Below are 24,841 nucleotides of genomic sequence, written 5' to 3' on the forward strand. Positions count from 1 at the left end.
CTCACTGGCTCTGCTTCTATTTTCACACATTATCTGAAGCATGAACAGACTCCCCTCTCCACCCTCCTGCATTTTTATGTCCAAATAACATGGCCTATTTAAAGATGCGATATTCTACTGAACTAAAATTTTTGAGCTATGTATCCATGTTGTTCAAGGTTCAAGGTTACTTTACTGGTACCAACAGGTAAATTCTGTTTGGCTTTGAGTTTGGGCCATTCATTCATTCAAACGTATACACATCTTCATCTGGAAAAGTGACAACAGTGCGTAGTGCAGACTAAAAGAATTAAAACTCTATTAAAAACAATATATTAAAAACAATAGTACAAGCAAAATAATGTTGTTTTATAATCAAAAACATTTGTCTGGGATGCAGAATACACAGTTCTCCAATACTTTACAAAGATGTGAGTCTGGTCACCGTTCTCTCTGTGTGTCCAGATGGGTGTGATTGACAGGTGGATCAGAGACATTTATATATATAAAACCAGAACACATTAATGAGAAATGGGCTCCTGGAACAAGACGGAAGACCAAGGCCAAGATGCGAGAACAACGCTCTGTTGGAATGCTACTACTCCAGTACTCCAGTGAAACCGAGTCAGAGGGTCATGAACAGGATGTGAGAAAAAGGTTTACTTTGAAACTAGCAGTCCAAGCAAAGTAGATCAGTGTTCCAAGATCTGCAAACGGCAAATGCTATCACAACTTGAGATTTACAAAGTACAACACAAATGCTATGGCAAGGGAGAGAATGCCAGATCAGAGAGGAGTTAACATCAACTCCCCAAACGGAGATTGGGTACAAAGCCCTAATAAGTATCACACTGAGTGAGGCAGCAACTGACCTGAAAGATATGGCTCAGATCATGGCTCAAATGAACATAAGGCAACCCCAACCCCAAATACAGGCCTAAGTGAAGTATCATCTGAAAGTCTCCTCGAAGATGTGAATGCAGCATTGAGAGCAATCCCAGCAATCCCACTGCTGATATACACTTCAGCAGCAGTGATCCTAGAGATGCTTGGCTTTGCCCTGAAACCGCACTGAACCGGACCAGGCCCTGACATGAGCTTCTAAAGAAGCTCACTGGTCTCCATAAGCGCTTGGCAGCACAAATGAACCAGCTGCTAATGGATGGGCCTTTGCCTGGCCGATTTTTCTTGTTTTGTCTGATTTTTCCTGTTGTTTTGTTTTTGTGTGTAGGCAGCACGGTGGCTGAGTGGCAACACTCATGCCTCACAGCAAGAGGTTCGATCCCCGGGTCGCCCAGACCTTTCTGTGTGGAGTTTTCATGTTTCTCCCCGTGTCTGGATGGGTTTCCTCCGGGTACTCCGGTTTCCCCCATCAACCAAAACATGAACGCCCTTCGAGACAACTGTTGTTGTGATTTTGGGCGTTACAAAAATAAATGAATTGAATTGAATTGAATGGGACTCAATCTGAATGGCTAACCGAAGGGTGTACGACCCTGATCCTCAAAGGGTACAATAATCAGCTATGCCCTGCAAGTAATCCGATACCCAGCATGAATCATAAGCTAGCCAAAGGAGGAGATACAGACCACAGATCTTAAGACCCCAAAGCTCCTGACCATGCATGGCAGGTTCCATACCAAATCCAGCACCCTGAGACTGTACGTGAGGAAGGAAGGAAGGAGGCTGAGGACTAATGAGTGTGAGAACCACAGTCTAGGATGAAACCCATGTTGATCCATAAGTACATCAAGGACAAGGCCCCAACAGATGACATGCTCAGCAAATGTCTTAGATAGTGGAGTGCAGAGGAAGAGGTACTGGAAGAACCATCATGGAAGGACAAGCCCCTGCATGGGATGTACTACCGGAACATAACTGAATTGGCTGATATCAACAAATCCTACCAGTGGCTTGAGAAAGCTGGACTGAAGGACAGCACAGAGGCACTCATCCTGACTGCACAGGAGCAGGCCTTGAGCACCAGAGCGATAGAGACCCAGATCTACCACATCAAACAAGACCCAAGGTGTAGGCTGTGCAAAGAGGCCCCTGAGACAATCCAGCACAACTGCAGGGTGTAAGATGCTGCAGGGAAAGCATACACGGAGCAGCATAACCAAGTGGGCATCGCAGTACCAAGTGATGGGAACATCAGGAAAAAGGAACACGAGAAACTAGAGAAATACTAGGGGTAATATATATATACTAATATATATATATATATATATATATATATATATATATATATATATATATATATATATATATATATATATATATATATATATATATATATATATATATATATGCGGACCCCCTGTGACTGAAACCTTAAAAAACTATTAAAATCAAATAATAAAACTTCTCAGACCTCTACTTATTGCAATAATTGTTCTATTACAATGCACTCTTAATGGTACGAAAGTGATTAATGCATTCTTCTCTCTCAATTTTACAATTAGCAATAAGAGTAGGCTGATAGCATCTTCAATGTTTTATTGCCTTTAACTTGTGGTTTGTTATGTTCAATTATAGGCTAGTTCTTTAAATTTTGTCCCAACATTGTAAAAATTATGAATTCACTGCAGCACCAATACCGTCCTGTACACAGTTGCTCTTATCAATTGTACCACGTCTTATCTCCTCTCTGCAGCCTCTCTGCTTAGGCCTGGGTTAGTGTTGTTTTTGTCCTGGTTTAGACCTGGTACAGTCCAAGGTTTGGTCATATCAGCTTGTTCAGACCATGTTTAACTTCTGGTTCAGTCTTAGTTTAGTCCATCCTTGTAGTCTTAGTTTAGTCCTTATTTAGTCCTGATTTAGACCTGGCTTTGGCCTGTTTACTCCTTAATCCTGGTTTGAATATGGTTTAGTTCTTGTCCTTTGTTTAGTCTATAGCTTATTTAGTCCTGGTAAGATTTGAGGTAGTCCTGGATTGGGGTTAATTGGTTCTGCTTTTGACCTGGTTTAGACCTGGTTTACACTTAATTTAGTTCTGGTTTCAAGGTGGTTAAGTTCCTGGTTTAATCCTGCTTGGATCTTGTTTAGTCCTGGTTTAGTTTTGCTTTAGTATTGACTTAAAGTTTTATTTCTAATTTAGCTTTTTAGTCAACCAAACACCATAATTATTATTATTATTTATATTTATTATTATCCTGAATCAAATTAGTCCTAGTTTACTAGTATAGACCTGTTTTAGACTTGGTTTAGACTGGGTTTACCCCTAATTTTATTACTTAGTGCCCTGGTCCTCATTTACATTGCTTAGTCGCTGAGGCATGGTTTCGGTGTTGATTAAATTGTGGTTTCGGCCTGGTTAGACTTGGTTTCGGCATGGTTTACCTATGATCTGGTCGTGTACCTGGTTTAAACCTGTCTTGAAATTTAGATCTGGCTGAGACTTGGTAGTACTGCTTATTAGACTTTTCAGTCTGATTTATCCCTAGGTCAATTAAAGTCTGCTGTTTACTGAATGGTTCTAATTACAAGGCATCGAATTGTTCGATAATCAGGAAGTGCACAATTAGCACGCTAGTTGTCGTTAGCTTTGGTGTGATGGCAAACTTCCCTCTGCTCTCTGAAACTCATCCTAATGAATAATTAGGATGCTCCAAATGCATAAGGTAAATGAGGGACAACTTTGGACCATTGCAAACTGTTTAAAATGAACTGATTCTGTTTTGCTCATTTTTAAGACACTAAATATCAGGTATAGTGCCAGAGATTTTTACTATATATACTCAAACTATATTTATTCTTTGCACGTGAACACACATGGGAAAATCATTCTGTGTACAGCTGATGTGTTGTGTATGTTGTTCCCAGTGGGATACTTGGGCAGCACACTTCTGCTGATTCAAATTACCATGTGGTTTATTTTAAGTTAAACCAGATCAGATTGCTACAAGTTTGGCCACAACTCCTGTGTACTGTACGGATCGGCCTAAATGTGATTCCTAGAAGAGCCACAGTGCTCAGTGTGTTGAAAAATGTTTTATGCATATGTTTGATATCTTGTTTCATAGTTGCAAAGCAAACTAATGCAACTAATGCTAATTCACTTTAAAAAGGCAGCATGCACATACTTGTCTCCTGGAGGTGTTGTTGCGTTGCCTAAACTGTTTCACAGTGTGGCATTATTTCAACATATCTGTCTTGCATTTATTAAAGGTGTTTTTATTGCTCTAAAATACCTAAAAAAAAAAAAAAAAAAAAAAAAAAAAAGGCAATCTTACTATGAGCTGTGTTGCCTCTCTACAGATATGACCTGTAACTTGGTCTGGTTATGTCACCTGCTTTTCTTCATGGAGACTAATGCCATTGAACATTCCAAGCGAACCAATAACATATAACATCTGGAGACAAACAGTTGGTGGATCTTCCTTCACAATGTTACATAGTGCACCTTTAATGTGAGGTGAAATAAAATTAGATTAGGCAATCTTGAAGATATGATTTGCAAAAGTAAGTAGTAAGTTTTGAATGCTCAACATGTGTGTGGTGGTGCTTTAAATCTGTAGTTGCATTAACTCTATAGTACATTTCATTTGATTCAATGGTATGTTGCCTATGTTCAGAATGAACAGTGCATTTATTTCAGAGCAAACCTACTCAGCTTTTCTAAGTACAACTTAGAGTACAGCTTAGCATAACTGACAATGTTGCTAAACCAGACTGATGACTAAATCAACAACAGAGCTGGATTCACTCTAAATGCTGTCCTGTGTGCATGCAAATAAGCCAACCCATTGTTCAGTATTTTGGATTTTGGATTAGTTTTATGTCAGATGTACACTGACTGCGGTTCCAAACTTGTATGGGTTCCAATGCACCCTGCCATACCGACCTCTGACCACTGCCACAATGACCTCTGTGCCCTGAGACATTGCTCACTACCATGACACACTGACCTCTGATCACTGTGTCATGCCAAACTGACCACTGTCCACTATCTCTGGGCCTGGCCACACTGTCCTCTGACCTGTGCGTCATACCACACTGACCTCCTACCTCTGCACACTATGACACTGACCTCACCTCTGCACCTTGCCACGCTGACCTTTGACCTCTGTGCACTGCCATACTGACTTCACCTCTGCGCCCTGCCACACTGACCTCTGACCTGATCACTGCGTCATGCCATACTGACCTCATCTCTGTGCCCTGCCATACTGACCTCACCTCTGCGCCCTGCCAACCTGACCTCTGACCTCTGCGCCCTGCCACACTGTCCTCTGATCTCTGTGCCCTGCCGTATTGAATTCTGTGCCCTGATACACTGACCTCTGTGCCATGCCACACTGTTCTCACCTCTGCACACTGCCACACTGACCTCCGCGCCGTGCCACAGTAACCTCTGCTTCCTGCTACAATGATCTCACCTGTGACCTCAGTGCCTTGCCACACTGATCTCTGAGTCCTGCCACATTGACCTCAGCACCCTGCCACACTGACCTCTGTGCCATACCACACTGACCTCACCTCTGTGCCCTGCCACACTGACCTTGGAGTCTGCGGTGAGTCGTGTGTTACAGCATGAAGAGTGTGTATTTGAAACTGTGTGTCAAATACACACTGAGGTTGTCATATTTGGTGCAAGAGGCAATCTGCAAGTAACCCACTGTAGAACCCAACCTGCAGTTAGTGTAAAACCAGTGCTAGTTTATACACCAACTCCTCTACAACAGTGTTTTTCCACCATGAAATTGTATTAACCTAAATGTTAATCCTTCTAAAAGTTTCCAAACAAGCTAGAACATAATGTCTTTTTTTTCATACATCCCTAATAACTGGTTGGTCCTTTACCTGTCATTCATGTCAAACAGGTGTGGATTAGGTGTGGTGTCAGCTGTTAAGTCCTATGTGTCACCACCAATAATTCATTTCACTGTGCTATTAATTACTGATTAATAATACTATTTTGCAGTTTTAGTATCTGGGTATATACATTTTTGACAATGCTAAAATGCCATTAGAGCACTGAAATTTGAGCCTTGAAAAACTAAATATGCTGCATATGGGTGATACACAGAAGAAATATAGTGCACTTGTCTTTAATAATTTCTTTAATAATACATAATGAAAATAATTTGTCAATTTCAAATATCAGATGATATGTGGACATAAAAATAAATTAAGATAAAACATTAAAATTGTAGTGAATTTTGCAATAGAATTCATTCATTTGGGGCGACAGTGGTTGGAGGATCGAGTCCTGCTCGGACCAAGTTCTGTCGTTGTGTCCTTAGGCAAGACACTTCACCCACATTGCCTAGTATGAAAGTGGTGTGTGCTCGAATGATAGGTGGTGGTCGGAGGGGCAGATGGCGCAGATTGGCAGCCTCGCTTCCATCAGTCTGCCCCGGGGCAGCTGTGGCTACAGTAGTAGCTTACCATCACCAAGTGTGGAAATGAATGAATAATGACTATAGTGTAGTGCTTTGAGAGGCTTTGACAAGCCTGTAAAGCACATTACAAGTGTAAGCCATTATTATTAGAAATAGAATGTTGTTTTGTTTTTAGGAATTTACACATGAATTTCCTTTCTTAAAAAGTGATTCGTGGAGCCATGACCTTTGCGCTGATCATTTGACTCTTATCTGTGAGATATGAGCCATCAATCAGAAAGCAGAGCAAAACAGAGCATGCTGTCATTATATAAACTCCCATACTTGCATGTTGACTACACTGAAATTCGTCTTCCAAGTATTTCGATGTCTCTTGCATGCTTAGCTGGATGGACATCTGATGAACTTAGTCTGACTTGCCAAACTTGATTTTCCACCGTTGCAACGAAAGTGGTGGGTTCATGAAACTGGTTAACACGCCCAGCTGTAAGTGTCTTGCGTTAGTTGGTGCGTGTCTGCTTTGTTAGACTACACCCAAATGTGCAAAATGAGTGCTTGCTGGTGGTTTCATTCTCAATATGAGCTGATGTAGAGTAATTTCTTTGAAGTCCACCACCCCAGATGCAGCTGCTCACATCACTTTAGGAAAAAAGTAATATTTTTTATTTTATTTATTTCTTAGTTTATTTGAATAGGGACAATGCACATTAATCAACATTTCTGTAAATGCGCCAGTATTAGCTATACAGCTAGTTTCCAACTGCAGTCTCTATGGCAAGATGTAAAATGCCACCACACATATAATACAAAGTTTGTATAAATAGTTAGTTTGGTTATTAGTAAAATGTTCTAAAAGTTAGTACAGCTAAGCAGGCAATTAGTAAAACACTGTGACAAAGACAGACAAAATCTACAGACATAACACAGAACAGATGAGGCCGGCAGGCAGCACATGGCAGCACAATAAAGATGCTTAAAGATACTTAAAAGTAATAAAGATACTTAGAAATCTTTATGCAAGTCTACTGGACAATACACAATAATTAGGCCCCCTGGGACAATGTCCCGGCAAGGGACTCATTAAAACCGTGTCTGGAGGCCAGAAAATGGCAAAAATCAATCAGTAAACATGACCTGACATGCCAGTGACAGGTATCAAAAATTACCACTTGATGAGCTCTACCCATAAACTTGGCGACTTAAAACTATTTACTTAAAGACACAGACATCAGACATAACATACATCCTACCCAGTTATTATTACACAATTTAGGTATATTTATCTCTTATTGATTGGGTCTCTCATTGCCATACGAAAAAACGACCAGATCAAGTCTAAGTGTTTGTTATTCTCCATTTTTAAAAATGTACTGATCATGTGCAATGTGTCTGGCCTAATTTCAGTCCAGATATTTCCAACTGAACATTTTCGTTTAATGAAATGCGTGAATAAAACTGTAGAAACTACAAAACCTTTCTAGATATTTGCTTCCTGTTCCTTATTGTTTTCCATTGGCTAATCTCGGACAAACTGTGATTTTATTGGCTGTGGGCGCCTCATGCGAGGGGCGTACGCTTGTACTACGTCGCTTGTCCAGGCTGTGGAGGTTCGGTGTAACGTGAAGCAGCGTCGCAGATACAACTGTCTGAAGTGAAAGCAACCTGCGTGACGGCTACATCTTTGGGCTTCAAAACAAGGTAAATACTGCTATAGAAACCCAGTATTTTTATAATACACTTTACACACTTTATGTCAGTGTATTAGATGAGATTTTACTACTTTGATGCAACCTAATAGCTAGCACTTTCTTCTTTAGTCAAAACAACAAGATTCTAAACTGCTAACCCGACACAAAGAACCGCTTTTTACTATTTTTACTTTATTTGATAAATAAAACTAAAAATATTCTATAAACGTTTAAACGTAGCACTATGTAAATATAAAGCTGTCAAAACAAAATACATTATTGGGAAATAGTTATGGAGGTTTTCTTCGGACGTGGCTCCTGTTAGCGGACTAGCCGTCTCGTTAGCCCGATGTAAACAAACTAGCAGCATACCCAGTCTGTCTATTGGTGGGCTGCAGTGTTCTTGACATTTGTCTTCGCAGTTTGTCGTTTGTTCAAGGTCAAATATATCGTATCATTTTTTAGCTCTATTTGTGCAGAAATGTTCATTTATGAGCCTCGAGTTTGTAACGTGAAATTTTGCTGCTGTCAACAACAAGCCAATAGTTTGGTGGTTCTTTGTCTTGGCTGATCGCAGATGTGCACTCCTCCAGATGGCTCTAGTACTTGATATTAATTTTATGGGTCAAATTTCGGGCAAACTTAATTGAATTGTAGTGTTTCTGTTTTTTTTGTTTTTTTCAGTTTGTGGCTGAGCTTGGGTCATTCATTCAACAACAACAAAAACTATGATGTAACACTTTGTTCTTCACTTGAGCTTGTTTTGTCCATCATTTTCTATTATTTGTACGTTTTCAAACTTTTAAACATTGCTATATTATTTTTATTAACTGATAACTGGTAAGATCTCAACATCTGGTCTACTAAACTTGCATCTAATCTATGTTCAAGTAGTTTATATATAACAGAGTCAAAATGGAATTTGTTTTACATTTCACTAGGAAAACACTATTGCATTGTACCTATTTCTACCTAAGTATTTTTTTTTTTTTTTTCATATCTTGAATAATATGTTGGCAACAATTGCTAACATATTTATAACATAAGCTCTTCCTTGAAAAATAATGTTTTCACAGCTCACAATAGTGATGTAATATTATTCAAACTCCCATGTGCTAACATGCAGTCTTTCCTGTCCGCACTTATGGTGATTGCACTGGTTTTAGAAAGTTTCAGGTTAGGCCAAATTTAAAACAATTATTAATTATTTCTTCCACTTATCCGGGGCCGGGTCACTGGGGCAGCAGTCTAAGCAGGGACTCCCAGACTTCCCCTACCCCGGACATGTCCTCCAGCTCCTCCGGTGGGACCCCAAGGTGTTCCCAGGCCAGCCGAGAGACATAGTCCCTCCAGTGTGTCCTGGGTCTTCCGCGGGGTCTCCTCCTGGTGGGACATGCCCGGAACACCTCCCTAGGGAGACGTCCATGAGGCATCCTGAGCAGATGCCCGAGCCACCTCAACTGGTTCTTCTTGACGTGTAGGAGCAGTGGCTCTACTCCGAGCTCCTCCCATGTGACAGAGCTCCTCACCCTATCCCTAAGGTTGCGCCCCGCCACCCTGCAGAAGAAACCCATTTCGGCCACTTGTATCTGCGATCTTGTCCTTTCGGTCATTACCCAGATCTCATGACCATAGGTGAGGGTAGGAACGTAGATTGACCGGTAAATCGAGAGCTTTGCCTTTGGACTCAGCTCCTTCTTTACCACAAAGGACCGATACAGCAACCGTATCACTGCAGACGCTGCACAATCCACCTGTCAATTTCACGCTCCATCCTTCCCTCACTCGTGAACAAGACCCCGAGATACTTGAACTCCTCCACTTGAGGTAGAGAGTCAACATCCACCCGGAGAGGGCAAGCCACCTTTTTTCGGTTCAAGAACCATGGCTTCAGATTTCGAGGAGCTGATTCTCATCCCAGCCGCTTCACACTTGGCTGCAAACCGCCCCAGTGCCTGCTGCAGGTCTTGGCTCGATGAAGCCATCAGGACAATGTCATCTGCATCAACAGCAGAGATAAGATCCTGTGGTTCCCAAACCAGACCCCCTCCAGCCAGTGGCTGTGCCTAGAAATTCTGTCCATAAATATAATGAACAGAACCGGTGACAAAGGGCAGTCCTAGCGGGTTCAAACATGCACTGGGAACAGGTCTGACTTACTGCTGGCAATGCGAACATAGCTCCTGTTCCGGTCATACAGGAACCGGACAGCCCTTAGCAAAGAGCCCCGGATCTCATACTCCCGGAGCACCCCCCAAAGGACACCACGAGGGACACGGTCGAATGCCTTCTCCAGATCCACAAAACACATGTGGACTGGTTGGGCAAACTCCCATGAGCCCTCGAGGACCCGATGGAAAGTGTAGAGCTGGTCCAGTGTTCCTCGACCGGGAGAAAAACTACACTGCTCCTCCTGAATCCGAAGCTTGACTATCGGTCGGATTCTCCTCTCCAGTACCATGGAATAGACGTTACAGGGAAGGCTGAGGAGTGTGATTCCACTGTAATTAGAACACACCCTCCGGTAACCCTTCTTATACAGAGGGACCACCACCCCAGTCTGCCAGTCCAGCGGTACTGTCCCCAACCGCCACGCGATGTTGCGAACATCCAGAGACTTGAGGTTGAGGATCTCATCCACTTCTGGAGCCTTGCCACCGCGGAGCTTGCCAACCACCTTGGTGACTTCAGCCAGTGATGGACGAGTCCGCCCCCGGGTTCCCAGTCTCTGCTTCCTCCTCGTAAGACGTGGCGGTGGAATTGAGGAGAGCCTCAAATTATTCCTTCCACCGCCCGACAACATAACCAGTTGAGGTCAGCAGCTCTCCACCCGCACTGTAAACAGTGTTGGTGAAGCACTGCTTCCCCCTCCTGAGGTGTCAGACGATTTGTCAGAATCTCTTTGAGGCCATCCCATAGTCCTCCTCCATGGCCTCCCCGAACTCCTCCCAACCCCAGGTTTTTGCCTCTGCGACCGCACGAGCCGCAGCACGGTTGGCCTCATTCTACTAATATGACACAAGATTGACAACAATTGATTGATTTTTGTTTTAAAGGTGCGCTATGTAATTTTACTGGTAGAGGTTTTGCCGCCATTAGATGCTCATGCTTTGTCTGGAATGTTCCTCAGCATGGCATTGATCTATCTGACATTCAGTTACAGGTGTTTTTTATTACATTTTTATTGTGAGTGGGGTTGCCTCTCCACATATCTGGCTTGCAACTTGGTCTGGTGGTGCAACCTGCTGGTCTCCATGGAGATGGGTATGTTCAATGCCATACTGTGGAATATTCTGAGTAAAGTGCTAATATGTATAGGTCTACGCTTCTGAAAAGTACCATAGTGCACCTCAATATTGCTATTACTTGTGCACATATAAAGAGAATGTATTTCACATATTTATTCCTTTGACTCTGCTCACTGATGTCCTGGTTGTGTGCTTTTACTAGAAGAGAGCAGCCGTTAATGTCTAATGAAGCGCTGGTTTGACTGAGAGTTAAGCCAGAGGAGCACTATTACATCACAACACTGTAGGCTAATCGGGTGACATTTTAACCAACCAAAATTTGAATAATTTTTATTTAGATTATAAGTATTTATATAGGACAACAGCATATAAAATGAGAAAATTTAGATGATGAAGATTTGATATTTTGTGGCATTTATGTATTTTATGTAACAAGCCAGATTACACTCATGATTCACACGTTTAATTTGTCTTTTATATTGTGTAGTTGTAGTCTTGTGAGTGACATTTGGGTCAGATACAAAGAGATACGTAATAGTTTTGAGAGCTGTTGTCACGCCCCGTTTTCAGTCAACTACCGATCATGTGTTTAGTCGACCAAGAATTTCTCTCCACAGGTCTGACTTGTAGCTTACAACACAATACACCACAACACAACACAGCCAGACCAGATGGGAGAGAGTGCCTTTACTGAAGATGACATTGATCAAGAGCTTTGAGAGCTTTTGTCACATGCCATTTTCAGTCAACTACCGATTATGTGTTTAGTCGACCAATAATTTTTCTTCACAGGTCTGACTAGGAGCTTACAACACAATGCATCACATCACAACACAGCCAGACCAGATGATCAAGAGCTTGACCTCGAGTTGACTGCCCCTAATTTTTAGAACAAAAACACTGTTTCTGAATGCACATTGATAACAGCATGTAGACTACAGATGTCAAGATTAAGTAACTAAAGATGGCTAAACACTACAGGTTAATTTGCCAGATTTAGAATCTGATTTGCTTTTTCTTGACTTCAGGGAGGCTTGACCTGACTCTGGATACTCGTATGACATTCTGAATTCGCTGCGCCCCTCATGAGTTGTTCCAGTGCGACCCTGAACTGCTCATACAACCACAAAACCATCACCATAGCAACAGCCAATAAAACAGAGCATCAGGGGCAGACGATGGACAGAGAGGCACAAGATACAAACTGTCAGAAGTTTATTGTGCCTAAAATGGGCAAAAGAAATACAAAAATGTGACCAAGCAGATTTCACCTTTTGAATACTTTCCTGCAGCAGGTTGGACATGGAGGATTTAACTTATTTTGTGGATGTCATTTCTTGACTAGATTATATTCTCTGGACCTGTACAGAACAAATGAGGCCAACTTTGTTGGAGTATGTTGATGTTTGACAGAACCAGAGCCCTCAAAAATAAGTGAAGTGAATCCATATTTATAGCTTTTCTGTAAAATCGTCTTTCCTGGCAGCACTGTGGTGATTGCAGGTGAAAATGGTTTGCATATTCAGAAAGACGAGCACCGTAGCTGTCATTTGATGTGTAGATTGTTTATATGGGTGATGCAGAAGTATATGTACCTTGCTGTAGATTTGTAAAGTAGGGAAACATTAACAGGTTAATAATTATCGTGATAATATCGTTAATTGCAATTATTTTGGTCACAATAATTGTGAGTCTAAATTTTAATATTGTCCCATCCTTAGGATTTATTACATAAAATCATATCGTGACAACACTAGGTTGCACTTTTGGCATAGAGATGGCTCCTAATTGATAAAGAATACTCTTAATATCCTTGGCAGTGCATAAATCATTATAATCATTATAAGCTTTCATTTGATATTTCTATCTCAAATTTAATACTCTTTTCTCATACCAGTCTGATCTTAGCCCAGGGTTCATTTTATTTTTAGATAGCACCGCTCTTTCAGCACATGTTAAGAGCACACACATGCAGTTGTCTTGTGTGTGTGGAGGTGTCTGCAGATCATTAGCGGTCTATAGGAGCAGTAAGCCTCTTATGGGCTAAACACTGTAACAGCATTAGTACAGGCATAACAGTATAATCTGCACATCAAGGTTGCCCATGTCACTTACATTTTTCCAATACATTTTTCCCAAAAGTAGCATAGGAAAACACTGGAGTCCTCTATAAAACTATTACATCACTATGGTGACAAACAAGCCGACGAACCCTCGCATCAACAAAATCAAATAGTTCACCTTTAAACTATTTTTTTTTATGTTGTTCCTTCATGAAAAAGATATTTGAGAAATCTCACAAATACAGACTACTGACCGGCCATATTAAAATGGAAGAGCACATCCACATTTTGGCCCTTTAAGTCCTTATTTACACTGCTCTGCACCCACCATTGGCTACATGTAAAACTTTTTTTTTTTTTTTAATGTAATTACAACAATATACAGAGTGACGTTTTATCGCCTAAAAATATGAAGAGATCGACCAATATGGGTTTTTTCATGGCCGATGCCCATACCAATTGTTTAGAATCCAGAGCAACCGATGGCCAATAAGATCTGCTGATGTTTTTGGTGATATTTAGGGTCGATTTTGAGGATTTTACCCAAATTATGTAATTTAAATTTACTACAAACTTCCCTCATGTGCTTTTTTTTTAATTTTTTTTTTTTTTTTACAATAAATCTAGAAGAGAGCTATGTAGTCATGTTTTTTTGCAGCAGTCTTTTTGTATTAAAGTGCTAATATAAAGCTTTATGTGTTTTTTCTAGGCAGCAGAATAAAGTCCAAATTTTGGCCCGATATATCGGCTGACCGATATATATCGGCTGACTGATATATATCGGCCTATCTTTAATTATGTGTGTTACTAAGCTGTCAAAAATAGTTTAGAGGCTGTGGACCATTTTGACCATTCAAAAATGTTTTGCTTTTAATTCATTATTGCTATAGCATTACTCTAAAACTCATTGGGCCAAGTGTTTGAATGATTTTGAGGGAACCCTTTACTCAGTGACTGTGGCTGTGTCATGTGCATATGGACACTAGTTTGCTTTGTTGAATTCTGCTCCATTTGACCTCAGCTTTAAACTGTCTGCTCTTGTTACAGCACTTGGCCTCATACAGTAGTAAATAGGGCTGGGTAATATCAATGATCTTATCCCTGTGATGGTACGCTTTTGGCTATATATTTTGGCGATATTGCTGTTTAATTATTTTTAAATTGCTTATATATAGGCCTGTCACGATAATAACTATTTCAACTTATCATTCAAAATGTATTGTGTGTGCGGTTTCTTTGCAAAAGTGGGTAGATTTTTGTTATTTTTGTGTAAAAAGGTGAAAATTAAGCTGTAGAGGGTAGAATAAATAACTTCTATGGCTGATTATTAGTTCATTCGGATAATCATTTGTTGTGGCTCAGGCCTTCTAATAATGCAGTATATTTAAACATTGATTTATTGGGTCTATTGTGTTTTGTGTCATTGGCATAAAGTAATTTCAATATTATCGTTTATCACAATATTTTCTTTAGGAATATATAGTGCTTCAAAATGTGTTATCGGACAGGCCTACTTATATACCATATATTTTTTAGGCATTTTTCAAACCAACTGTCACAATATAGATTTTTCCAATATATCCCACCTCTAATCCGAAAATCACCCCAACATATTTATTTCTTTTTCTTCTTGCTGCATCCTTTGGCAAGACATTTAACCCTCTTCACCTCAAATGTCAACAAATTCATTCATACACTGGTGTATGAATGAATGCATATAGTGTTATATAAATTTGACCCTTTAACAAGCCTACCCCATTCATAACCCTAACCCTTTAAAGTTTGTTTGCATATTGTCAGGCTCCAAACAGTGTAATGCAGAGCCGCATGTTACAGTGCTCAGTAAATGCAGTCATGTGATTCTCAACAACAGGTTTGAATCAGAGCTGCCCCAAAACAAAGGGAGGCCTATTCTCTGACCCTGGCCCCTAACACTCATAGCCTCGTGTAACACGGGGAAAAAATGCAAAAGAGAACACTAATATTCAGCTAGTGGAGATTTAAGTTTCTTTTGTCAAAGAATCAATACCTAATCAATTCTAAAATTTGTACTGAAACTACCGTAAATTTGGGACTACAGAGCGCACCTTGATATAAGCCGCACCAGCTAAATTTGAAGAGAAAATCAATTTTGTACATATATAAGCCGCACCTGAATAAAAGCCGCAGGTTTTCATATTGTAACATGAGACATTTACACAGAAAGACGGTGCACCGACACGCTTTTTTTAAACTGTGCCTGAAAATTGGCACCAACACGACATCAACACGGGATGAACACATCTGCAGGTTTAGAAAATAAAGCTGCACCAACACGGAAAATCTGCTTTTATTTCCTCTGAATCCAACTTGGTCAATGTAAAAAGACGACAAAAGTTTTCATTGATGCCGAGCTTACGTGCAGTGGCTCTATTTCAGGGGTCGGCAACCCGCGGCTCCGGAGCCGAATGCGCCTCTTTCAGCCTTATACTGCGGCTCTGCGTGGCTTGGGAACTGACACAGACACAGCTCACAGTCCTGCGTATAGAGCCCTGATTTTCAGACGCTGTGCGCACAGGGGTCAGGAGCAACTTTGGCCCGTCCCTAATGACACACTAATAAGCTCGTCCGTAGATTTATCATGAAAATCCTGCTGGAAATCGCCACAGAAATCTATTTGATGTAGCAGCAAGTATATTATCTGCTCTTGTCTCCGCGGTGACGTATCACGTATAACACATCAGACACGACGCCCAAAAGTAGAGCCACAAGCGAGTGAAAATGAGCCAAAACAAAAGTCTTTGGAGAGCTTTTAACAAAGGGGAAAAGGACAACTGAGGAGCCAGAAGAGGAGACTACGACCTCCAAGAAAAAGAAAGATAAATTTAACAGACAATGCCTACTTAAAATCTGGGTTTGTCGCTGCAGGTGACTCACGCGCACAGTCCGCTCTACGTAACATACGGGAAAAGCAAATAAGGCAATGAAACCTTCAAAACTGCTTTGGCACATGGAGAATAAGCACCTGGGATTAAACGATACGCTACGAGTTTTTTTGTTGTTGTTTTTTTCAAGAAACTGCGGAGCAGAGTAGACATAATCACATAATCAGCGCGATGCATGATGCAGCGGTTTGGTGAGTTATATTTTTTAATGCACTTAAGTTATTTTTGCCATATTTATCTGCCACGTGTAGAAGGCTTGTCCGTGAAAATAAAACCTACATTATTCCGTTATATTATTATTATACACAGTGTTATCTTCATTTTAGTATTTGCGGCTCCCAGTGTTTTATTTTACGTAGAAAGTGGGTCCAAATGGCTCTTTGCGTGTTACAGGTTGCCGACCCCTGCTCTATTTCCTTTTTTATCTTAAAAACTGCATCATATCCATTTCATGATGCGCAAAATGATCGTTCAAAATTAAAACTAGTGAATTCTTCAGAGCAGAATCTTTCCCCACGTCTGTCTCACTTTTACGTTTACAGCTAGAGAGTGTCCCCCAGGGGCCGTTATCCAGTAAAATTCCATAAATAAGCCGCACTGCTGTATAAACCGCAGGGCTCAAAGCGTGGAAAAAAAGTAGCGGCTTATAATCCGAAATTTACGGTAGATACTGATTTGAAGAGGTATCAATATTGGAAGAATTGACTAACTACGACAGCATCGGCAGTAGTGGAAGAAGTGCTCAATTTTGTTACTTAAATAAAAGTATAGATACTAGAGCAAAAAAAAAAAGAAAAACACAAGTAAAAGTACAAATATATCATGATATATATAATATATCAAGAGTAAAAAGCATTTTGCATAGATTTTTAGATCTATAATAAAACTTCAAATGTAGTGATTTTGATAAAGATTTGTGCTGAAATTTGTTCAACATGGAATTGATGTTTTTGTAGATTTTTCAACCTGACTTCAGGCTTTTCAGCAGGTCTCAGACAATAATAAAAAATACTTCTTACTTACTTTTCAGTCCTGTTCAAAAATGTAAAGGAGTAGAAAGTAAAGATACCTACTCTCAAATGTAGTGAAGTCAAAGTAAAAACTATCCACTTTAAAATGTACTTAAGTACAGATATCTAAAATGTTTATTGTACTTCACTATTTACTTTGTTACGTTCCACCTCTGAACATCGGACATTTCCTGAATATTTTTGAATAGTCTTGAGACCACCAGGTACTTATTCATGGGTTCCGTACAAATTATATATTTTGTTTTAAATTGTTTAATCACAATGACAGTGGTTCAAATTTTTCACCATTCTGAAACCCATGGATAGAGACTCTTATTTTGTGTGAAAAATTTGTCTAAGTAGATTATTGAGTATAAAGCATTCGCCTTCTTGAAATTGAGTTTGAAATATTAGTATCATAACAACTTTGTTAGACTGCATACTAAAATATTTTTGTTTTTAAAAAGTTGACAAAATGAGTTGTAGAGGTATGTTTTTTTTGGTTGCTAACATGTCATTCAGCTAATATTGTTCTTTTGGGATAGTTTTTTTTTGCCATAACTGAAATGGACAGTGGACATATTTTTTGTTCATTTGACAGAATTAAATGTTCTTTTGCAATGGAATCTTCCAGGACTACTGAGGGATGACACAGACATGGTGCAACTTTGTTCTCTAAACAAAGTATTTGCTAGTAAAGGTTACACAATGCAGCTAATGCATTAAGCGCAGAATCATTTAAACAGACAGGTTTGTGGCAGGCAACTATTACCACTCCTTTCTGACATAGTTTCACCAGAAGAAGTTTCAGAAATTGCTGCGATTGTCACTTTTGTTTCTGACTATGCAGCTCACACATTCAGTCAGTTATGCTGAAATCTCTATGGAAACAACTATTTGCTTTTATCTAAGACAAAATTCAACATTCATATTGCAAAATATTGTGCTAGAAGTGTAAGAAAACTTCACAGATGGATACAAGGAAGTTGGAAGGAAATTGACCTAAAGGTGTACTTTGAAATTTTTTTTGATTGAGCAAGATCAGAGCAAGATCGACGAGTTCAATTCCATACTGTGTCTCCATGGAGACACAGTATGGCATTTTACTGCTTTACCTGGAATATTCCAGAGAGGCAAAAACGTTACATAGTGCATCTTTATCTACATGGATGGATGAAAGTTAACTTTAAAACAAATATACCACACTGATGCATTTAGCTTGAATTATATTTTTTGTAAATAGATCAAGCTAAGCCAAATTAAAACAAGATCATTGTTAAACATTTCGTATCCTTTATTTTCAGAGATCAAATATGACAAAAACGACTGCAATACTAATAAAAAGAGGTAGTTACTTTTAGTATGTCCAAGTTCACTGAAGTCAGAACAAACTTTGAAACACCAGAGACAGGATAAACAGGGTCAAAAGGCTGAAGTGGTGTGTTTTGTGGTCAAAAAGCAGAATGTGGCCAGGTTGGGGATATGGTGATAAAAATCGAACCGTGATCTGATCCCTTTTGACAATCTGATATTTCGGTCATATTGTCATATAAAAAATACAGTTCTATGCTCAAACCCACCCACTTCTTATTGAACAGATTCTTCGTGGCTCTGAGTGAGTGACAGCTGGATTTAGTCAGAGTCAAGTCATGACTTTTTAACATCTTAGAAGCAATAGGAAATACAAAGTTTTCATTGTGATAAGATTTAAACTGGGATCTGACTCCAAGAAAATCATGTTATACATTTTTTTCCATATCGCCCACCCCTGTGTTCTATGACTGGCAGTTTGGTGTGGCAGGCTGAACTCATATCATGTATGTGTCATAGGTTCTAATGCTCTTGGTCACTGTGGCTGCTTTGAAAAGAACAGGACTTGTGTGATTAAGGATGTGACAGGACAAAACACAGGCTAGGCTTAGTCATTCTTTGTCATTATATGAAGACATCAGACTAAGTACATGTTAGCTTAAGCGGGGATATTTATGTCTGTTAGTTTTAGCATATAACATGTTAGTGTTAGCTGGAATATTTAGACATGTTAACTTTAGCATAGATAATTAAACATGTTAGCTTAAGCAGGGATATTTATGCATTTTAGCTTTAACATATATAGTTAAACATGTAATTTTTATCCAACGGAGTTCTGCTAAGACCTGGTTAGCATAGCTGTACACTTGACCAGAAAGTGAAATAACACATACTTAATACTAGTGATCTTTAAATGAAAAGCATAAGGCTCCATTCACACTTTAGTACTGATTTGAGCCAAATTTAGCCCTGATATCGTTTAGCTCAGTTATAGCCCTGTTTTAATTATATTTTAGACTTGGTCTGACCCTGTTTTTATTTGAGTGTTAACTTGGCTTAAGTTTTAGTTTTATGCATTTTTATACATTTAGAGAAAATGGGGGAACTTGTGTGGGAGAGGAAAATCCAACCAATAGTCGAACCTCGGATTCAGGAGGAGCAGTGTCATTTTCGTCCCGGTCGCGGAACACTGGACCAGCTCTACACTCTCCATCAGGTCCTCGAGGGTTCATGGGGGTTTACTCAACCACTCCACATGTGCTTTGTGTACCTGGAAAAGGCATTCGACCGTGTCCCTCGTGGTGTCCTTTGGGGGGTGCTCTGGGAGTATGCTAAGGGCTGTCCGGTCCCTGTATGACCGGAGTAGGAGCTGTGTTCGCATTACCGGCAATAAGTCAGACCTGTTCCCAGTGCATGTTGGATTACGCCAGGACTGCCCTTTGTCACCAGTTCTGTTCATTGTATTTATGGACATGGTCCGTTCAGCTGGCCTGGGAACGCCTTGGGGTCCCACCGAAGGAGCTGGAGGATGTATCTGGGATGAGGGAAGTCTGGGAGTCCCTACTTAGACTGCTGCCTCCGTGACCCGGCCCTGTATAAGTAGAAGAAGATGGATGGATGGCTATTTTCTAAATGTATTCAGAATTGTGGAAAAACTAAAATATACAGTAATTTGACTAGTACCCAAGTCAAAGTATTTGGTCTGCTAAAGTTTACATAGCATTTGTCCAACAGCTACAATGAGTAAACATTTAGTTGTTTCCCTTTGGGTTTGGTTGCTCTAAAAGGCAAATAAAAATATATGAATCAGGTACTTTATGAAAATCCTGCTTGTCTTGTTTACAATGTGGATCATATTACTCTTGAAATATTAGGCACATTTTGTTCAGTGCTATATACCAGCAAGAGAAGTCATAGAGCTGACCAAGCCAATCCATTTATATACTTTATAATGACAGGATTTCAAATGAACTTTGAGACAGCAGCCAACCAACAGCCCAAAGTCATAACTAAAGTATATCTTATCTCAATCTTAAAGCATACAATGTAGTTTCAACGTCCAGGAAGTCAGACTTTCTTAAACTAGGTCAAAAGTATTAATGAAATAGGGATTTTAATTAGAGTGGCCTGAAGTAGCAAATAACAATCAATACAATTGTATTTAAATGTTTAAATGTCACCTGTAGTGTTATCATGATGCTAACATTTAAAACTCGATTTCAATAATACGGAAAAGGCTTACACTTTTTCTTTAAATAATAGAATGTAATTTTCAACATCGAATCATAGTACTTTCTATTGTATCACCCTGTGGTCTTATATCTTTGTAATCCCTCAGTTGTCCAGGGTAGGTTCCATAGTGGTCTATGTGGTCTTATACTTGTTTTGATACAACTCAAGATCCGTTGTAAAGCTATTCTGGAAAAGTTCATTCTTGTCCTGTTTTTTAGTATCGATACCTGCTCAAAATGAGTATCTAGTCTCAATACTAGTTTTAGTATTGATTAGTATTTCATTTTTGATATGTTTGACAGCCCTAATCACCTGCTAGTTTCCATAGAAAGAAACAGGTGTCATATTTTTGACCTCAATGCCTACTTTACAAGGTTTGTGACGTCAATGTTTTCGGGCACTATGATTCTTCACCAAGATAAAGAGGGGGAAAAAAAATTGGTTTAGTTAACCATTTACCATTCCATTGCTTGTGCTTTCTAGTACCTTAAGCACAAGACAAATAACCTTGAACTTGAACTAGAGAGTGATTAGTTTAATGCCACACTGTGGAACATACCAAGCAAAACATCAGGATTTCCATGGTCACAAACAAGTGGCTGATCCTCTACTGGAAAAATTACATATTGCACCTTTAATCAATATTGTTTAACTTGAATCAAGTAGTTTTTTTCCTTCATATTCCATAAAAGAAAATGTGACGATACAAACATTCCATTGGTTAATTGGAGACTGTAAAGTTGCTGATACAGTTGATGTATTCACTGTATATTGCATAAAGTGCATTCGTTCTACAAAGCCATACTGTGTAAATGCAAACTATATATCTTAAACAATAGTGATATAATGAAATATTTACACAGCAATTATTACTACATTGATTACCAGTGTAAATCATATCCTGTCTATGAGTTCAGAAAAATGAGGACAGTTGCCATTTGAAAATATAATAATGTATCTTTTGAATAGTAAATAGTCCTCATAATGTCAACTATGAACAGGAAGTTGAAACCCATGAATTGAAAATGTGAGGCACCCGTTTCTCACTATCTAAAGACTTGTTTTGAAATGCTGTTTTTGTATCAGACAACAGCTGTACAGTGCAAAGTCATGACCACATTATCTTTATCTTTAAGACGATGACATGGTTTCAACATCCAGGGCATCTGACTCTTTCAGGCTCACCCTATTTTTCTGAATGCTCTTTTGTGCTCAGTACATCATTACCTCCATGTTAAATGAACTATGTCCTTTTATTTTCTCTTGTGAAATTGCCAATAAGTTTGTTCTAGCAATTTTTGTCCTTTTATCCATAATTCATTGTTTTATTCTGATAAAGTATTAAGTTCTAGTTAAGTCCTAGTTTTGTCCTACATAAATGCACTTTGTTTTCTGGAAGGGGGTACACCATCTGGTTGTCTCCATTGCTTTGATTGAAATTTTCCACAGTATGGTGCAATTTAATAAATGCATGACAAACAAACATAAACATGTCTTCCTACTGTAAGCGGTGTCACTTCTCCACAGATCGGATTCACAAATGTGAAAATCCAGCGAGGCCACGAAAGGTGAGCTGCTTTATAGTGAGGGACAGCTGTATAGTAATACTACTTCAGAAACCACTGAAGACCATTCTAAAAGTATTCTGAATATGTTTAACTAACAAAGTACGACAATGTAGACCTCGGTCTGCTAAGGGAAAGGATTCCTCCTGCAAAGCTTCAACAATTAGTGTCCTCAGTTCCCAGAGCTTTATTGATTGTTGTTAAAGGGAAAGATGATGTAACAGAATGGTAAACATGCCCTTGTCCCAGCTTTATTGGAACGTGTTGCAGATATCAAATTGAAAATGAGTGAATATTTGCATACAAACAAAGTTTATCAGTTTTAACATTAAATATAATGTCTTTGTAGTTTATTCAGTTTGATATAGGTTGAAAAGGATTTGCAAATCATTGTATTCTGTATTTTTTTTAAGTTTTACACAGCATCCCAACTTCAATCGAATTGGGGTTGTATTTTTGCAGTATCAATTCTTGAGATATGGGTATAGTTTTTGGCAACACTAATTAGTAGTAGTGTAATATATGTAGTTGTTGTAGCATTTATAGTGGCAATAATTTTAATGACTTATACTAAACACATTGCCATCTTAACTGTGAGCTCTATTGAAACTATCCCAAAGGTTGAATGACTCAGCCCAGTTCATTTTGCCAAAAGAGGAAGCCCATCTCCTCTTCTCCATCTTGTGTAGTGAAAGCGTTGGTCATCTGCAGACTTTGACCTAGTGTTACCTAGCTGGCCACATGTGCTCTCCCTCCAGGCCACTGAGCTGTTTTTAGACATTTTTTTTCTTCAAGATTAAACAGTCACCCTAGGGTCCTGTCAATGCACTTCCTGACTCTAGATTTAAACAGTGAAGCAGGCAAGCAGATGTGAAAGTACTGTTGGCCCGTGGCTTATTTTGCCAAGACTACATGAATAATTGAAAGATAAAGATGGTTTATTGGAAGGAGATTGTTTTATATGGGTAGTTTGGTAAGGATGTTGCTGTAGCAAGTTAACATGCAGTACCTGATTTTTACGGTCTTAAAACCAGATTTAGTTCATTTTAAACTGTTTGCAGTGGTCCAAAGTTATTCCTCATTTTCCTAAAGCCTTCTACCATCGTAATTACTCACAGTGATGAGTTTATAAGCACTTTTAACAACTTTCAGAGGCTGGAATAGAATCACTGTAATGCTAACAACAACTAGCATGCAAATAGTGTACCAGACTCTCTTACTGGTTCGGGGAGGATAAAAACATTATGTCTGTACTGGGGTAAAACACGTTTTATTTTATTACATGAAGAAAATCAGGTACATCCCCTTTAATCTAGTGTGAATGTGAAATCCCCTGTGAGTGTGCTCACTTTTTCATTCATTTGTAGTGTATTGTAGTGTATTTCATTTTTAGTTCTAGTGCTCAGATTTTAATACTTACATTTTTCTTATAGTTGATTAATTAGTTCTCTTTGCTTGGTGAACTGAATTCCTTACTTTTACAAATATATTTTTCCAAGATTTTGACTAGGGGTGGGCGATTTATTAGTTCCAGTATATTTGGTATTCGATACCGATATATTTTGGGATGCTCCATTCTATGTGTGCCCTTTTTTAATAGATGAATGAGTCAAGATAGAAATAGAAGAGCATTGTGGCTTTACACAAACATATCAAATCAATTCCCAGATGAATACATTTTGTCATTATTTTTACAAAAGCAAAAACTTAATTTGTGGTCTTTACTTCAACTTAAAATAAATTTGTGGGCCTTGGTTTGGATTTTAAAAGCAAAATCGACAAATATCAAATAACAGGATTGTCTTGGTCTTGATCATCAGCCATCAGTGCCATTTTGTAAAATAGATGACAGGGAAGTAGACAGAAATGACATCACTTTGAATCACATGGCATTTTACTGATATTGGTTCCTGCATGTCTCTCACTTCTCTAAAAGTTGTTGAATATTGTTTTGCAACTGCTCTTTATCAAGTTTTGTCTTTGGTTTTCAACACTTCCTCCACCTGTACATTTTGTTTGGCATTTCCTGTTGCAAATGTGTGCCCGTTTAGCAAACATTTATTTACATACTGCCAAACTGACTTTCACATGCAACCTTTTAGAAACCAAAATCCCCAAAACGGGGCTAACGTATTCATGCATAATGTTTTAACTGGAATTTTAAATGTGACATTATTGTAGTTGTTACCTAACTTGACAACCAGCTTAAAGGATCTATTTTTCTGAAATACACTAAAATACAGAAAATATGTCTTTAAATAAAAATTGAAGTGCCATTACTTGATTTTTAACCATGAGTGACAAATGTTTCAGAATTAGCCAGCAGTAGTGTCCACATGATTGGATACAGTTGTCTGTTCCTGATGGTTGCTTTCCTTAGGGTTCTCATCAAACAAAAAGCCTTGCCAAAATACCAAAATGCCTAAAATGTACAGACAATTAGGGATGGGATGATATAGAGATTTAGACTCACG

At 39.1% G+C, this 24,841-nt stretch overlaps 1 protein-coding gene across 1 annotated transcript in view; it reads left to right on the forward strand.

Annotated features, from left to right (window-relative positions):
• Nucleotides 1-7,914: 7,914 nt before the first annotated feature.
• LOC117391866 (adiponectin receptor protein 2-like) overlaps nucleotides 7,915-24,841 on the forward strand; it is a 60,210-nt gene continuing 43,283 nt past the window's right edge. Inside the window, exon 1 of the mRNA XM_033989794.2 lies at nucleotides 7,915-8,024. The gene's annotated coding sequence lies outside the window, so the exon portion shown is untranslated. The remainder of the gene's footprint in view (nucleotides 8,025-24,841) is intronic.

The sequence above is a fragment of the Periophthalmus magnuspinnatus genome, chromosome 23, assembly GCF_009829125.3.
Source record: "Periophthalmus magnuspinnatus isolate fPerMag1 chromosome 23, fPerMag1.2.pri, whole genome shotgun sequence".
Classification (NCBI taxonomy): domain Eukaryota; kingdom Metazoa; phylum Chordata; class Actinopteri; order Gobiiformes; family Gobiidae; genus Periophthalmus; species Periophthalmus magnuspinnatus.